Consider the following 14,225-nt stretch of genomic DNA (forward strand, 5'->3'; position numbering starts at 1 on the left):
ATCCGTTGAGTAATACCTAATAGTGCAATTGCTGGGTCATAGGGTAGTTCTATTTTTAACATTTTGAGGAACTTCTATACTATCTTGCAGAGTGGCTGCACCAGTTTGCATTCACACCAACAGCGTGAGAGTGTTCCTCTTTCTCAGCATCCTTGCCAACACCTGTCATTTCCTGTGTTGTTAATTTTAGCCATTCTGACAGGTGTGAGGTGATTATCTCATTGTGGTTTGATTTGTATTTTTCTGATGATAAGTTATGTTGAGCATCTTTTCACATGTCTGTTCACCATCTGGATGTCTTTGGAAAAATGTCTATTCATGTCTTCTGTCCATTTCTTCACTGCATTAATTGTTTCTTGGGTGTTGAGTTTGATAAGCTCTTTATAGTTTTGGATACTAACCCTTTATCAGATATGCCAGAAGATAGGCAAATATCTTCTCTCATTCTGTAGGCTGCCTTTTATAGTTTTGTTGATTGTTTCCTTCTCTGTTTTACCTTGATGAAGTCCTAATAGTTCATTTTTGCTTTTGTCTCCCTTGCCTGAAGTGTATTTTTTCGTGCAGACTCTGCTACATCTAGCCATCTGTAATTGGGTGCACTTTACCTATCCAACTTTATTTGCTCCTACTCCCCTACATGAACCCTCTTCATTCTACTCAGGTCTCCTCAGTGCTCCATACCTGGTCTTAAGGTTGTGTCTTTCCCCATTCTACTTATCTACTGAGAACATATGTATGGAACATAGGACCCTCAGGTCAAACAAAATTCAATGCAAAAACTCTGTAGTGGAAACAGCTTACTTGACTGAATGTTCTCCGGAAATGAACACTTGATTCTAAGAGTTAAGGTCCCTTTCAGTGCAGTTGTCACTACATAATCATAATTAATGGGATTACTCTAGCTAGTTTTATGTCGATGCACATGTACTGACTTTGGTATCTGTATATGCTCTGTGAGAACAGTGTTCATCAGTATGTTGTCTAAACATACACATGGGTCTATGCATATAAATGAAGTGGCTTTACCTTCCTTTTGGCTAGATTATTAAAAGCTGAACATGTACTCTTCTAGTATGGATGGATGACAGGCACTTGATATAATGTGCCTTTAATATTTCTTCCTTCTCAATCCCAAGATCTACTGTAGATTTGGAGATTATATTAAATCTTTTATTTTTACTTTGTTATGGATGGTATATTAAAATTACAGAAATAATACTAAAAATGTCTGTATCTACTTCCCAACGTAATATATACATATATTAGGGTAAGCTAACTATTTTCAATTTTTTTTAAAAATCTCAGAATCCCTTTGCATTCTTTAAAAAAAAATTTGCGTGTGTTTACTTGTGTGTGTGTAGAGAGAGAGAGACAGAGCAGGGGAGGGGCAGAGAGAGAGGGAGACACAGAATCTGAAACAAGCTCCAGGCTCTGAGCTGTCAGCACAGAGCCCAACGCGGAGCTCAAACCCATGAAGCATGAGACCATGACAAGAGCCAAAGTCGGACGCTCCACCAACTGAGCCACCGGTTGGCTACTGAGCACTTTACTGAGTGCTCTGTAAATCCCTTTACATTCTTAACAAATTATTAATGACCCCAAAGACTTTCTGTTCAAGACTGGTGGTGGCCAGAGGCTGGGAGTGGAGTGGCAGGTAGAATGGGTGAAGATGTTAATGGTACAAACTTCCAGTTATAAGATAAGTCCTGGGGATGTAGTGTATAACATGGTGACTACAGTTAACAATGCTGGATTTTTTATTGGAAGTTGCTGAGAGAGTGATCTCAGAAGTTCTCATCACAAGAATAAAATTTGTAACTATGTATGGTGATGGATGTTAAACTCATTGTGTCAATCCTTTCTCAATACATACACATATGAAACAAATACAATGTTATATAAGTCAATTATATCTCAGTCAATAGTTTCTGTTCGTGTGTATTATATCTATCAATATGTACTGTATTAAACATTAAAATGTAGGTACACAGGGGCACCTGGGTGGCTCAGTCGGTTAAGCGTCTGACTTCAGCCCGGGTCACGATCTCGCGGTCCGTGAGTTCGAGCCCCGTGTCAGGCTCTGGGATGATGGCTCAGAGCCTGGAGCCTGTTTCCGATTCTGTGTCTCCCTCTCTCTCTGCCCCTCCCCCGTTCATGCTCTGTCTCTCTCTGTCCCAAAAATAAATAAATGTTAAAAAAAAAAACTTTAAAAAAATGTAGGTACACAATACTTATTAACATTGTTACTATTTATTAGTTTTTAACATAATAAACCTGCAACAAATTAAAATATTTTTATAAAATAACTTTTCCTCAAGAAGAAGTGAGAGGAATGGCATTCCTTTTTTTATGATAATTGTTTTTCTTTTTTAAACCCCATATTATTTAGCATAGGTTGTGCTCTTTATTTTTTGTTTTATAATATATTTTAATAACATAATAAAATTCAGAAAATTTAATAGAATCTTATGTCTGCTTTGGTGTCCAATCTGTTGTGACATCATGCACACATGCCGTGTCACCTCTGGAAAAGCCACTGTAACAAAAAAAGAGAAAATGGGAAGTAGCTACTGACAGTATTATGTTATCAACTGTCCTGCCTCACAGGTTTCCTGAAAGTTCTTGAGGGCTATCCGAGATCCCCCTTGGATGAGAGATGCTGGACTAGATACTAACAGATAAAGTGGGCTACAAAATAACCTTGCATTCTCTTGACCCATATGTTACCAGTTGATCTCTTTATCAAGATCTGTCTCTTTTGTGAAGAACTCTGTGCCCTGAGGGTAATTTCAGCAGGCCCTCAGCTGACTGGGCCTGTCTTGCTGAAATACCTGCTTGGTCCAGGCATGAAATGCACTAATTAATAGTGATGCTTTGTAACTGAGGCCTGAGAATCCTCTGGGAATATTTTATACAGCTTGTTAGCATTGTATATTGATAATTTATATCTGGTCTTAATGAGACCCCCAGAAGGGTCTACTTTCCAGGCTGATTACATAGCAAGAATAAGCCTGCCGGACCAGCAAGGTGTAAGAAACATCGATCAAGATTTAATTCCTCACTTTCTGGGTGTGAGAGGTTCTAAGCACATGTTGGAGGTCAGTGACCCAGACAGAAAGTGTCTGGTAAGGCCCCATAGAGTCCACTCCTGCCTGGTCTCTCCCACGTCTTGTTATGGGGTAGCCTTTGTGCTACATATTGTTACTATAGTGCTATTGCTACATTGTATCTTTTTCCTGAAAAAAGGTATATTTGTAAGCATTGTTATTTTGATTCCTGTGACTCTTCCTTAGAAAGGGAACACTATCTGATGGCCACTATTAGTGCAACTTCCCTAACGTTTCCATCTCATCCCCATTCCTCACTTCTGTGAGCCTGGCAATATTTGTGTTATGTTATATGCTTGATATCTAATTGCATTGTGCATTTTGTTACCTTTAAATTGGTTTCTAAGTGCAGGTCTTATCTTTCCATTAATTGTAAGCTCCTTGAAGTGAAAGGCTGTGGTTTTTCTCTTTTTAAATTCCACATTACCTAGCATAGATTGGGCTCTGTATTTATCAGTTCAGTCTGCCATAACAGAATACTTCAGACTTCATGGCTTAAACAACATACATTTATTTTCTCACAGTTCTGGAGGCTAGAAATCCAAGATAAAGGTATTAGCATTGGTAGGAAAGTTTTCTTCCTGGCTTGTAGGTGGCCACCTTCTTTGCTGTGCCTCACATGGCCTTTTTATGTGAAGAGAGAGAGAGACAGACAGACAGAGAGAGAATACAAAAGATAGAGAGACCGAGAGGGCACAAGTCTATCAGATTAGAGCCTCATCCTTTTGACCTGATTGAATCTTAATTACCTCCCTAAAAACTCTAAACACAGTCATATCATAGTTTAGGGCTTCAACTTACACATTTTGAGAAGGGGACACTATAGCAAGCTCAGGCCATAGCAAGCTCCCAGTAAACTCCTGTGGAATACAATTGAGCTTAATTTGCTTTATAAAAACGGATGGTCATTTACATACCCTAAAACAGAGTGGTCACAATGACCATGGAGGTTGATAGGTAAATGAACATTACTGCATTTGTTAGCTAGGTTCTAATGTCTTCTTTGAAATCATTGAGTCATTGGACCTATTTTGAGAAATAGGCAGCAAAGGAGAAGTGTTTAGATAAGCTGTTTTCATTTGTTTTTGGTAACAACTCACCTAGCTTCACCAAGCACTTGAATCCTATAGATCACTCATTCTAAGATTGATGATGTCCATTCTAAGATTGCTGATGTCACAAAATAAATGACTCGTGTGCAGGGTGTATGTAGCACCCTAGCAGATCAGTTGACAAAATTTAACATAGACCCAGAGGGATCTCAATGTGTATCTTTAAAGTAATTCCACCTTATTAACCTCTTTTAAACACTTCATTAAGAATAAATTGTAGTTCCCAAGCATATAAACTTCTGTTGCCATAGTTTAACCGAATTAGTCATTCTCAAGATGTGGTCCCTGGGGGCACCTGGGTGGCTCACTCGGTTGGACATCCCACGTTGGCTCAGGTCATAATGTCACGGCTCATGGGTTCGCGCGTGTCAGGCTCTGTGCTGACAGCTCAGAGCCTGGAGCCTGCTTTGGATTCTGTGTCTCCATCTTTCTCTGCCCCTCCCCTGCTCTCTGTCTCTCTCTGTCTCTCAGAAGTAAATAAACATTAAAAACAATAAAAAAAGATGTGGTCCCTGGATCAGCAGGACCACTGGGTTTTAACAGCCCTCGTGGTGATTCTGAGGCATTCAAGATTTTGAGGATCACACCTTGATCAATTGTTCCAAATTCTGCCTTAACATTACAATATCAGGAAAGCTTTTTAAAAAATGGTAGTGTTGGGGCGCCTGGGTGGCGCAGTCGGTTGGGCGTCCGACTTCAGCCAGGTCACGATCTCGCGGTCCGTGAGTTCGAGCCCCGCGTCGGGCTCCGGGCTGATGGCTCGGAGCCTGGAGCCTGTTTCCGATTCTGTGTCTCCCTCTCTCTCTCTGCCCCTCCCCTTCATGCTCTGTCTCTCTCTGTCCCAAAAATAAATAAACGTTGAAAAAAAAATTAAAAAAAAAAATGGTAGTGTCACCCGCAGATATGATTTAGTTATTATAAAGTTGGAACTAGACAGCTTTGGTTTTTACAAGTTCCCCAAGTGATTCTAATGTGTAAACATGGTTGAAATCACCATCCTAGATTAATTTGCATGCTGTTCAAAACTGAAATTATAAGGCTGTTTTGTAACCTCAAGCAGCGTTTATAAAGGAGGCCAGCATTCTTTAAGGTCAGGCTTATTTCTGTTCTTCATCTTCCTTTGACATTTTTTAATATAGTTGCATTGAGATAATATAATACGATAGCTTTTTTTTTTAGGTGTACACTTCAATGAATTTTGATAAATGTATACTGTCATGTAACCACAATCACGATCAGAGTAGAAAATATTTCCATCATCCTCCAAATAGTCCTTTCTCATCAATGCCCAGCCCCTGGCAACCACTGATCTGATTTCTGTCCTTACAGTTTTGCCTTTTCTAGAAAGGTCATACAAATAGACTCATATAGTACATATAGCCTTATGAATTCTGTCTTCCTTTACTTCTTTTACTTAGAGGAATGATTCTGAGATTCATCCATGAAACTGCATGTAACAATGACTCTTTCTAATGTATCCCTTTACACGGGCATACCCCTATTTGTTTATTCACCAGTTGATGGATATTTGGGATACTTCCCATTTGGCACTATGTAAGAATAGTTGCTATAAACATTTACATGTAAGTCTTTGTGGGACCTATGTTTTCATATCTCTTATATATGTATCTAGAAGTGTGGATAATGAGTTAGTTGTAAGGTATGTAAGTTATGCCTGATTTTATTTATCAAGAAACTGGCACACTGTTTCCAACAAGGCCATATAATTTTTATTCTCATCAGCAACACCTGAGAGTTCCAGTTGTTCTGTATCTTCCATAGTAGTTTGTAGATGGTTCCATCACCTAGTGCATTGACCCTTTTATTAGTACGACATAGCCCTTTTTAACTCTGGTCATTTTCCTTGTATTGAAGTTGGCTTTATCTGACAATAACCGATTTGGCTTTATATTGAATAATGTTTGCTGGGTATATGGGTTTCCATTCTTTAAATTTAACCTGTCTTTATATTTAAAAGGAGTTTCATGCAAGAAGGATACAATAGGATTTCCAGTTTCTTTGCCACAGCTGACAATTTCTGTTTTTATTTGGAGTACTTAGATCATTTATACCTATTGTAGTTATTGATATGTTTAGATTCAAAGCTACCATCATGATAGTTCCTGCCTTTTGTCTCATTTGTTCTGGTCTCTTGTTCCTCTATTTTCTGGCCTTTTTGTGTATCAGGAATTTATTATTGACTTTGTTTTATCTCAACTATTCGCTTCTGAAATTTACCTGTTTCATAATTATTTTTAGTGGCTGCCTCTGTGCTTTGTAATATGTATCCTACATTTATAGCATTCTATCTTCTGATAATACATATATATTTCTTACACTTCAAGTATAGTGTAAGAAACTTAAAAAATATTCTTCTGAAGCGCCTGGGTGGCTCAGTCCGTTAAGCGGCCGACTTAGGCTCAGGTCATGATCTCGCGGTCCGTGAGTTCGAGCCCCGTATCGGGCTCTGTGCTGACAGCTCAGAGCCTGGAGCCTGTTTCAGATTCTGTGTCTCCCTCTCTCTGACCCTCCCCCATTCATGCTCTGTCTCTCTGTCTCAAAATAAATAAACATTAAAAAATTTAAAAAAAAATATTCTTCTATTTCCTCCCATATTTCTTTTTTGCTATTGTTGCTCACATTTTACTGCTATATACATTTGAAATCCCCAATACATTATTACTGTATTAACTTTCTATAGTCTATAATTTTTTTTAATGTTTATGTTTTGAGAGAGAAAGAGAGAGAGAGAGAGAGAGAGAGAGAGATGACCATGAGCATGAGCATGGGAGGGGCAGAGAGAAAGGGAGACACAGAATCAGAAGCAGGCTCCAGGCTCTGAGCTGTCACCAAAGAGCCCGATGTGGGCTAGACCCGATGGACCATGATCAAGAGATAATGACTTGAACTGAAGTCAGACACTTAACCAACTGAGCCAGCCACCCATGCTTTTATAGTCTTTAAAACCATTAAGCATAATAACAGCAAAACAACATTTAGTGTATTAACCTTCATTTCTTACCATAGTACTCTTCATTTCTTTGTGTATAGCCAAATTTCCATTTAGTATTGCATTTCTTCTGCATGAAGAATGTTCTGATGAGAATGAATTCTCTCTGCTTTTGTTTGCCTAAAATTCATTATTTCATTTTATTTTGGAAGACATTCTCACTCAATTTAGAATGCTGAATTGATAGACTTTTCTCTTCTTGAAAGAATTTTTTCTAAAATTCTATTATTCTAAATAATAATAAATAATAAATTCTATTCTAAAATTTCTATTTTCTTCAGACAGAAAGTCTTCTGCAATTCTTAATTTTGTTCTTCTATATACAATCTGTCTCTTTTTTCCCTACCTGAGGCTACATTGCAGATTTTCTCTTCACCTTTGGTTTTTGCCACTTGGCTGTGACATTTCTAGGTTACATGTGTGTATGTGTTTGAGTGTGCTTTTGTATTATTTATTCTGATGCCCTCTTTGAACTTCTTAGATATGTATTTTGTTGATTTTGAAAAATTCTTGGCCATTACATCTTCAACTCTTTTTTTTTTTCCCCATGTATGAGGATGTAAATGATTCATGGGTCCCACATTTTTATTAGTGTCCAAAATCTATATGAAGCTACAGATAATAATAAAAATACATATTAAAAGTACACAAAAGTAGGAGAAGACAAGTTAAAACTCAGTAAGAAAATTTTAAAAAATACACCTTTGATACTAGAGAAAAACAACAGATTCTTCCCTCCTTAATTCCAAGTCAAGAGTTTTGTGAAGGTTGTCAGACCTAACACTTATTTTTTTGCCTAAATTCAAATTTTTCAAATGTTGCCTCTAATGGGGTTCAGGACACACAACCCCAAATTATGGCACCTTTGCATATTGAATATTTAAGTGAAGGAGTTTGAGAAAAAAAATCACAAGTGGAAGGGTCTCTGAAATTCCCCCTTACCCTTCACCCCGAAACAGGTCATAAAACACTTACGTGAGGGGTGCCCTCCCTATACCCAGAAGAAAGGAGCTTCTTTATTTCCAAAGACAAAGGGATACCAAGAAAAATCCAAACAAACAGGCCTTGCTAAATTTTCCTAAATCTACTGCATTTACTTATGATCCTCACCCTTTCATGTTCCTTCATGACTATTCACACTTCATCAAACCTAGCATAAAAATACTCAGCTCTCATTGTTTCCTCGAGTCTTTATTTCATTCTGAAGGCTCTTGTGTCATAAAAGACATAAATAAATTTGTAAGTGTTTCTCTGTTAATCTGTCTTTGCCAGTTTAATTTTCAGACCCAGCCAGAGACCCCCAGAAGGGCAAGTCAAACTTTTTCCTCCCCTGTACCTACAATGCCCTTCCTAATCTAATAATCCAGATAACTGCTCTAATTCTGTCTTCTAGGTACATTTGGCACCTTCCTCATACAAAATTCCAGATTAACTGCAGTAGATTTCGAGTTTTACAAATCCTAGATAGCTTGGCCACACCGTGGTGATGCTTCTGGACTCTTCTCACGACAAAAGAAGCCTTTATATTGCTAAGAAGCCATTGCCTTGTGTATTGGTCATAGCTTAATTTCCATTTATGTCTTCTGTCTCCAATGGTCATAACCATCAGATAAATTACTTATTTAAATGTAATAAAAATACTAAATCACCCACTTTTTCTTTTTACATTTACCACTTTCTTCAACTTGAGCTACAAAATCACTGTATTTATAAAATGAATGTAATCAGTTGAATGAAGAGAGAAGGGGACAGAAAATTCATGCCCCAGTGTGCTTGTCTCTTTTCTTTTCCATTTATTTATTTATTTATTTATTTATTTATTTATTTATTTAGAGAGCACACAAGCAGTGGAGGCAGAGAGAGGAAGAGAGAATTCCAAGCAGGCTCCTCACTGTCAGTGCTGAGCCCAACATGGGGTTGATTCCATGAATCATAGGATAATGACCCAAGCCAAAACCGAGAAGAGTCAGACACTCAACTGACAACCACCCAGGCACCCCATGCTTGTCTCTTTTTGACTCCCAGCACTGAACACTAAAGTTTGTGTCTTTTCACCAATGACATAATTATTTTTTTGCTAATGTTTATTTATTTTTGAGAGAGAGAGAGAGAGAGAGAGAGAGAGAGAGAGAGAGAGAGAAGAGATGAGTGGGGAAAGGGCAGAGAGAGAAAGGGAGACATAGAATCTGAAGCAGGCTCCAGGCTCTGAGCTGTCAGCACAGAGCCGGACGTGTGGGCTCCAACTCATGAAGTGTGAGATCATGACCTGAGCTGAAGTCGGATGCCTAATCCACTGAGCCACCCAGGCGCCCCTCACCAGTAATGTAATTATTATTATTAGGAAAATGATAATTAAAATTAAGAGGATATATTAAAAACTTCAAATTCTCTAACAGCACTACATTCATTTGAAAGCACTTTCTTGTCCATTTCTCACTTCTTTCTCACAACAAATCTGTAAGGTAGGCAGGGGAGGTGTTCTTACCCTTGAGGGAAGTGAAAAGAAGAGTAGCTGGGAATTAGGTGTGTGTCAGACATAACACAATGTTCTGCTAAGCAAGCTCAGAGGGCCACGTGAAATCACCACAGATTTGCTTTCTGGTCCCTTAGGAAAAGAAAAATAAATGGAGTGTGGAAAGGGAAAATTATATTTGTGGACTAGGAAACAGGAGACTTAGGATCTGTGCAGCCATTTATGGTATGACTCAAATAAGTCACTTAACTTTTTAATTTGTACATCTGTAATAAGATGATGATAATGATTATACTGACTGCCTCACATGATAAGTGGAAAGTGCTCTGAAAACCAATACCAGTCTCCCTTTCCTCCTCAAAAAGCCTAGATCTGTAGCATTTGCTAATTCCCACAATGTAAATAATACCAGTTTGTAGATACTACTAAAATATAATAAAATAATAAGGCAGTGACGAGTTTTGAGTATTTGTTGCCTCTGTTTATAATGTATTAAAAAAAGTCTTTTAAGAGCAGTTTTAGATTTATAACAAAATTGAGAGAAATGTACAAATGTTCCCCCTACACATTTACATAGCTTTCCTCGTTATCAGTGTAACTCACTGGATGGTACATTTGTTACCAAGGGAAGCTACATTGAAACATCATAGTCACCCAAAGCCCATGGTACCTTAGGGTGCACTCTTGGTGTTGTACATTCTGTGGGTTTGAGAAAATGTATAGACACGTTTCCATCATTGTGGTATCATACAGATGATTTTCACTGCCCTAAAAGTCCTCTATGTTCTACACCTTTTCATCCCTCTTTCTCCTCTAACCTTTGGAAACCACTGATCTTTTTATTGTCTACAAAGGTTTTGCCTTTTCTGGAATGTCATATAGTTGGGATCATACAATATATACCATTTTCAGATTGGCTTCTCTTCTTTCACTCAGTAATATGCACTTACGATTCCTCTACGTCTTTTCATAGTTTGATAATTTGTTTATTTGTAGTGCTGTATAACACTGTGTGTGGATATAGCACAGTTTATTTTATCCATTCATCTACAGAAGGACACTTTAGTTATTTCCATGTTTTGACAATTAGGAATAAAATGGTCATAAATTTCCATGTACAGATTTTTGTGTGAACATAAGTTTTCAACTCCATTGGGTAAATACTAAGGAGTGTAATTACTGGATTTTATGGTAAGAGTATGTTGGGTTTTGTAGAAAACCATCAAACTATCTTCCACGTGGCTGAACCATTATGTATTTCCACCAGGAAAGAGAATTCCTTCTGTTCCATATCCTCACCAGCATTTGGTGTTGTGGTATAATGTATTTTTATTGTACATTTTTATAACTTAATTTTTAATAATGGCAGCTTTAACAACCAGCTAGCACAATTCCTGAAAACTTAACAATTGGCTCTCATAGGCCAGTAGTAGCAGCCCTCTCCCACCCCTTCCAGAAAACCAGGGCAGCCTCTGCTTTTCTGGTACTGGTAGGAGAACCATTCTGTCTTGAGTATGAGTTCTTTGCCTTTCCAGAAATTCCTTTCCCAAGCCTGTTTCAAGTGGAGCTAAAGTCTTTACATTTTCATTTTGACTTGCTTGGTATATGAGTGTCTTCTGTCACTAACTCTTAATATCTTGGATTTCTGTCAACTTCTCAGAGGATACAAAGAGTGCCAGCGGGGCTCAGTCAGTCTCCCCAGATCATCGGTACCCCATATCTTGGATTAGATCATAAATAAACCTGAGCTTAAGTGACCTGTTGAAATTCACATGACTTTTTAGTGAGAGATCCGGGGTCACATTACTGGCTGATTCCTACAACCTCAGGCCTGAGGTCAGAGCCTTCCGCTAGGGTGACAAGAGCCAGGGCTCTGGGGGAGAATGAGACATCACTTCTTCTGTCACCCCTTTCCAATTTGTGGCCTTGCTTTCCTCAAGGTGTGTACTTTAACACCACTTTGGAGTTTTTCCCAGCCTCCTGATATCTTCCAGGGTCAAGAGTGTCCCTTTTTGAGATGAATAATCTATGGTAATGAATATTGATTTCCAGTAAGTTAGACCAAGATGGAAGTATGTTGCTCTAGATTAGCCATATGTGTCCCTTAATAGATTGAGAAAAGGCTTCAGAGTATCTAATAAATAAGCACCAGAGAGAATAAAAAAGGTGTTGTGTTGCTAGGATACCTGGCTGGGCACTTGTTTTATTATCAAGTCAGTAAGTGTAAAACAAACAATGACAATTGCTACCTCAAAGAAATACAAAATGCTTGCTAGAAAGTGACAGAAAGAAAAAAAATAGATGATCCCTGGAGAAGGGAGACCTTGCTTCTTGTCACACAATAAGTTTGAAGAAATGTTTATTCTTTTTCTCCAGTCTCTCAGAGGCTTGAAAAACCAGCCGCAGCAGTCCCGACAAGGTGTAATTATAGCAGTAAATACAACATCGTGTAAATTGTTCTATTGTTGCTTCTTTGTTCTTTGTGTCTAATCAAGAGACAAAAGAAGGCTTTCCCACAGCACTGATCCACTGAGTACCACCAGGGTTCATTCAGGTTGTGTCTACCCAAGGCCATGGCCACTGATAGATTCAGTCAACTCAACTGAAGAACGAGAATCATTAAAGCTCTTTTGGAGCCTAGTAAACAAAAGCATTTATTTGGCTTCCCCGTCTATTTCACTGAATTTTTATCACCTACCTAAATGAAAATATTTTAAAATTGGCTTTCCATGCCCAGAATTATGGCTGGCAAAAGAAAGGTTACCAATGTCATACAAGTAAAGCCCTCTTGACCCAAATCAAAGTGTTTTCCGCAGACAGACTAGTCAGTTAGCCCAATCTGGGCACTGACATCTAGGGACCAGAGTCAGATAAGTCTGAGTTAGATGGTAGCTAAAAACAAACAACAAAAAAATGAACAAACACAGTATAGAGAAAGACTCCTAGAAAAACCCCATGAGAGTAGTCAGAGTAAAATTAAAACTGGAAAGCCAAATATGTTATTGAGTTAGAGTTGATTCCAGGGGCCTAGAACATGCGATTAAGCTGAAAGGCCAAAACCTGGTTAATACAGACATTGAGGTAGAGGCAAAATGCAACCAGATAAGGAACACTGGAGTGCCACCTTTTTTCTCTACACACTAATGGGCACACACATTTTCCTCTCACAAAATTCTAGGGCTTTGATCTGAACCTCAGTGAATAGGTTTAAAAACAAAAGGGAAATTCTCTTACAGTGGAAAACAGAAAGGCTGACAAGGCATCATTAGCACAGGATATACATCAAATGGCTGGTAGTTCACACAGACACTAAATTGAGAGAAAGGGAAGATCAGTGAGGGCTAGTACTGATAGGCTTTGCAGGAAGTCACATCCTAGCTCCCCACCCCCCTACCCCAGATAAGAATTTAGATCCATGAAGAGAGAAATGGAGTACTTTCCAGAAATGTCTGTGTTAAAACTACTGCTTCGTTGTGATAGAGGTAAGTTTTTTTATTTGTAAGAGTAGCTGTGATCCTTTTTCTCACGAACGCAAATGCTGACCGAACCCTAAACATTCCCCATTTGTCTCACCACTGTCCCCCTGAGACATCAGTCTTGATTTGAAGGCATGGTAATAAACGATGAGAGGAAGATTGGACTGCCAAACTCCTTCGGGTTTGCTCTTGCCAGCTGTATTATTAGCTTGGAGAAGGCCACAGAAGTTGGTTTTTTTCTTCTTCATTAATTCGAGAGCAATATTCTACATTCCTATCAGCCATGATTTTTTTTTTCCTGGATTGACCTAATAATGTCACTGTTTAACTATTCTTTTATCTTTGCAAAACATCAGGCACTTGGAAGATGCGTGTTTTTACAAAAGAGTAGGTGACAAGCTATGAGATCATGATGCAAATGAAAGGTTGGAGTCAAGGTTTCTTCCAACTTCTAAATCCTGATCTCTCTCAAGTGTGCCTCTGAATGTAGTTCTTATAAAAGAGGTTCTGGCCAAAGTCCCATCCTGGTAATTTTGAAGTTTCCTCTAGCCCAGAAATACAGGATCATTTCTTGGCTCCTGCTCTAGGAGGAGGCATTGATATCTTCTTTAATTCAAGGTAACCCCCTCCATAAACTGATTGAAGGCACATTACTGTAATGGTCTCCAGTCTTCTTTTTCCTTATGCCTTCTTTCCTCTTTTCCTCTGTGCTCCCAGTTCCACCACTCCCACAATGTGCAAAGTGGTAGTTGAGGATGGGAGATTTAGGTACTCTGTATATCCTGTAGTATTCCTTTAAGATTCCTTCGTTCTCAGTAATAATGTGACTTTTCAGGAGCGAATATTGCCACTTTGATTGTGTCCTGCCCAATCTTTTGCCTATACAGCCCAGTCATCATACCATCCTGTGAAGGCTGGAATTATGTGCGCGCCTGAGAGACCAGGACTAGAGACGTTTGCAAATGTGAGACATCCCAATTTATGTTCAGTAGGATGAAAACAGATGTAGCTAAGCCTCTCTCTGCCTTGATCACAGGCTCATGAACC

At 38.6% G+C, this 14,225-nt stretch overlaps 1 pseudogene; it reads right to left on the reverse strand.

Moving 5' to 3' along the window:
* LOC115519824 overlaps nt 1–13,426 on the reverse strand; it is a 34,044-nt pseudogene extending 20,618 nt beyond the window's left edge.
* Between the last annotated feature and the right edge of the window lie 799 nt (nt 13,427–14,225).

The sequence above is a fragment of the Lynx canadensis genome, chromosome C1 (genome assembly GCF_007474595.2).
Source record: "Lynx canadensis isolate LIC74 chromosome C1, mLynCan4.pri.v2, whole genome shotgun sequence".
Classification (NCBI taxonomy): Eukaryota; Metazoa; Chordata; class Mammalia; order Carnivora; family Felidae; genus Lynx; species Lynx canadensis.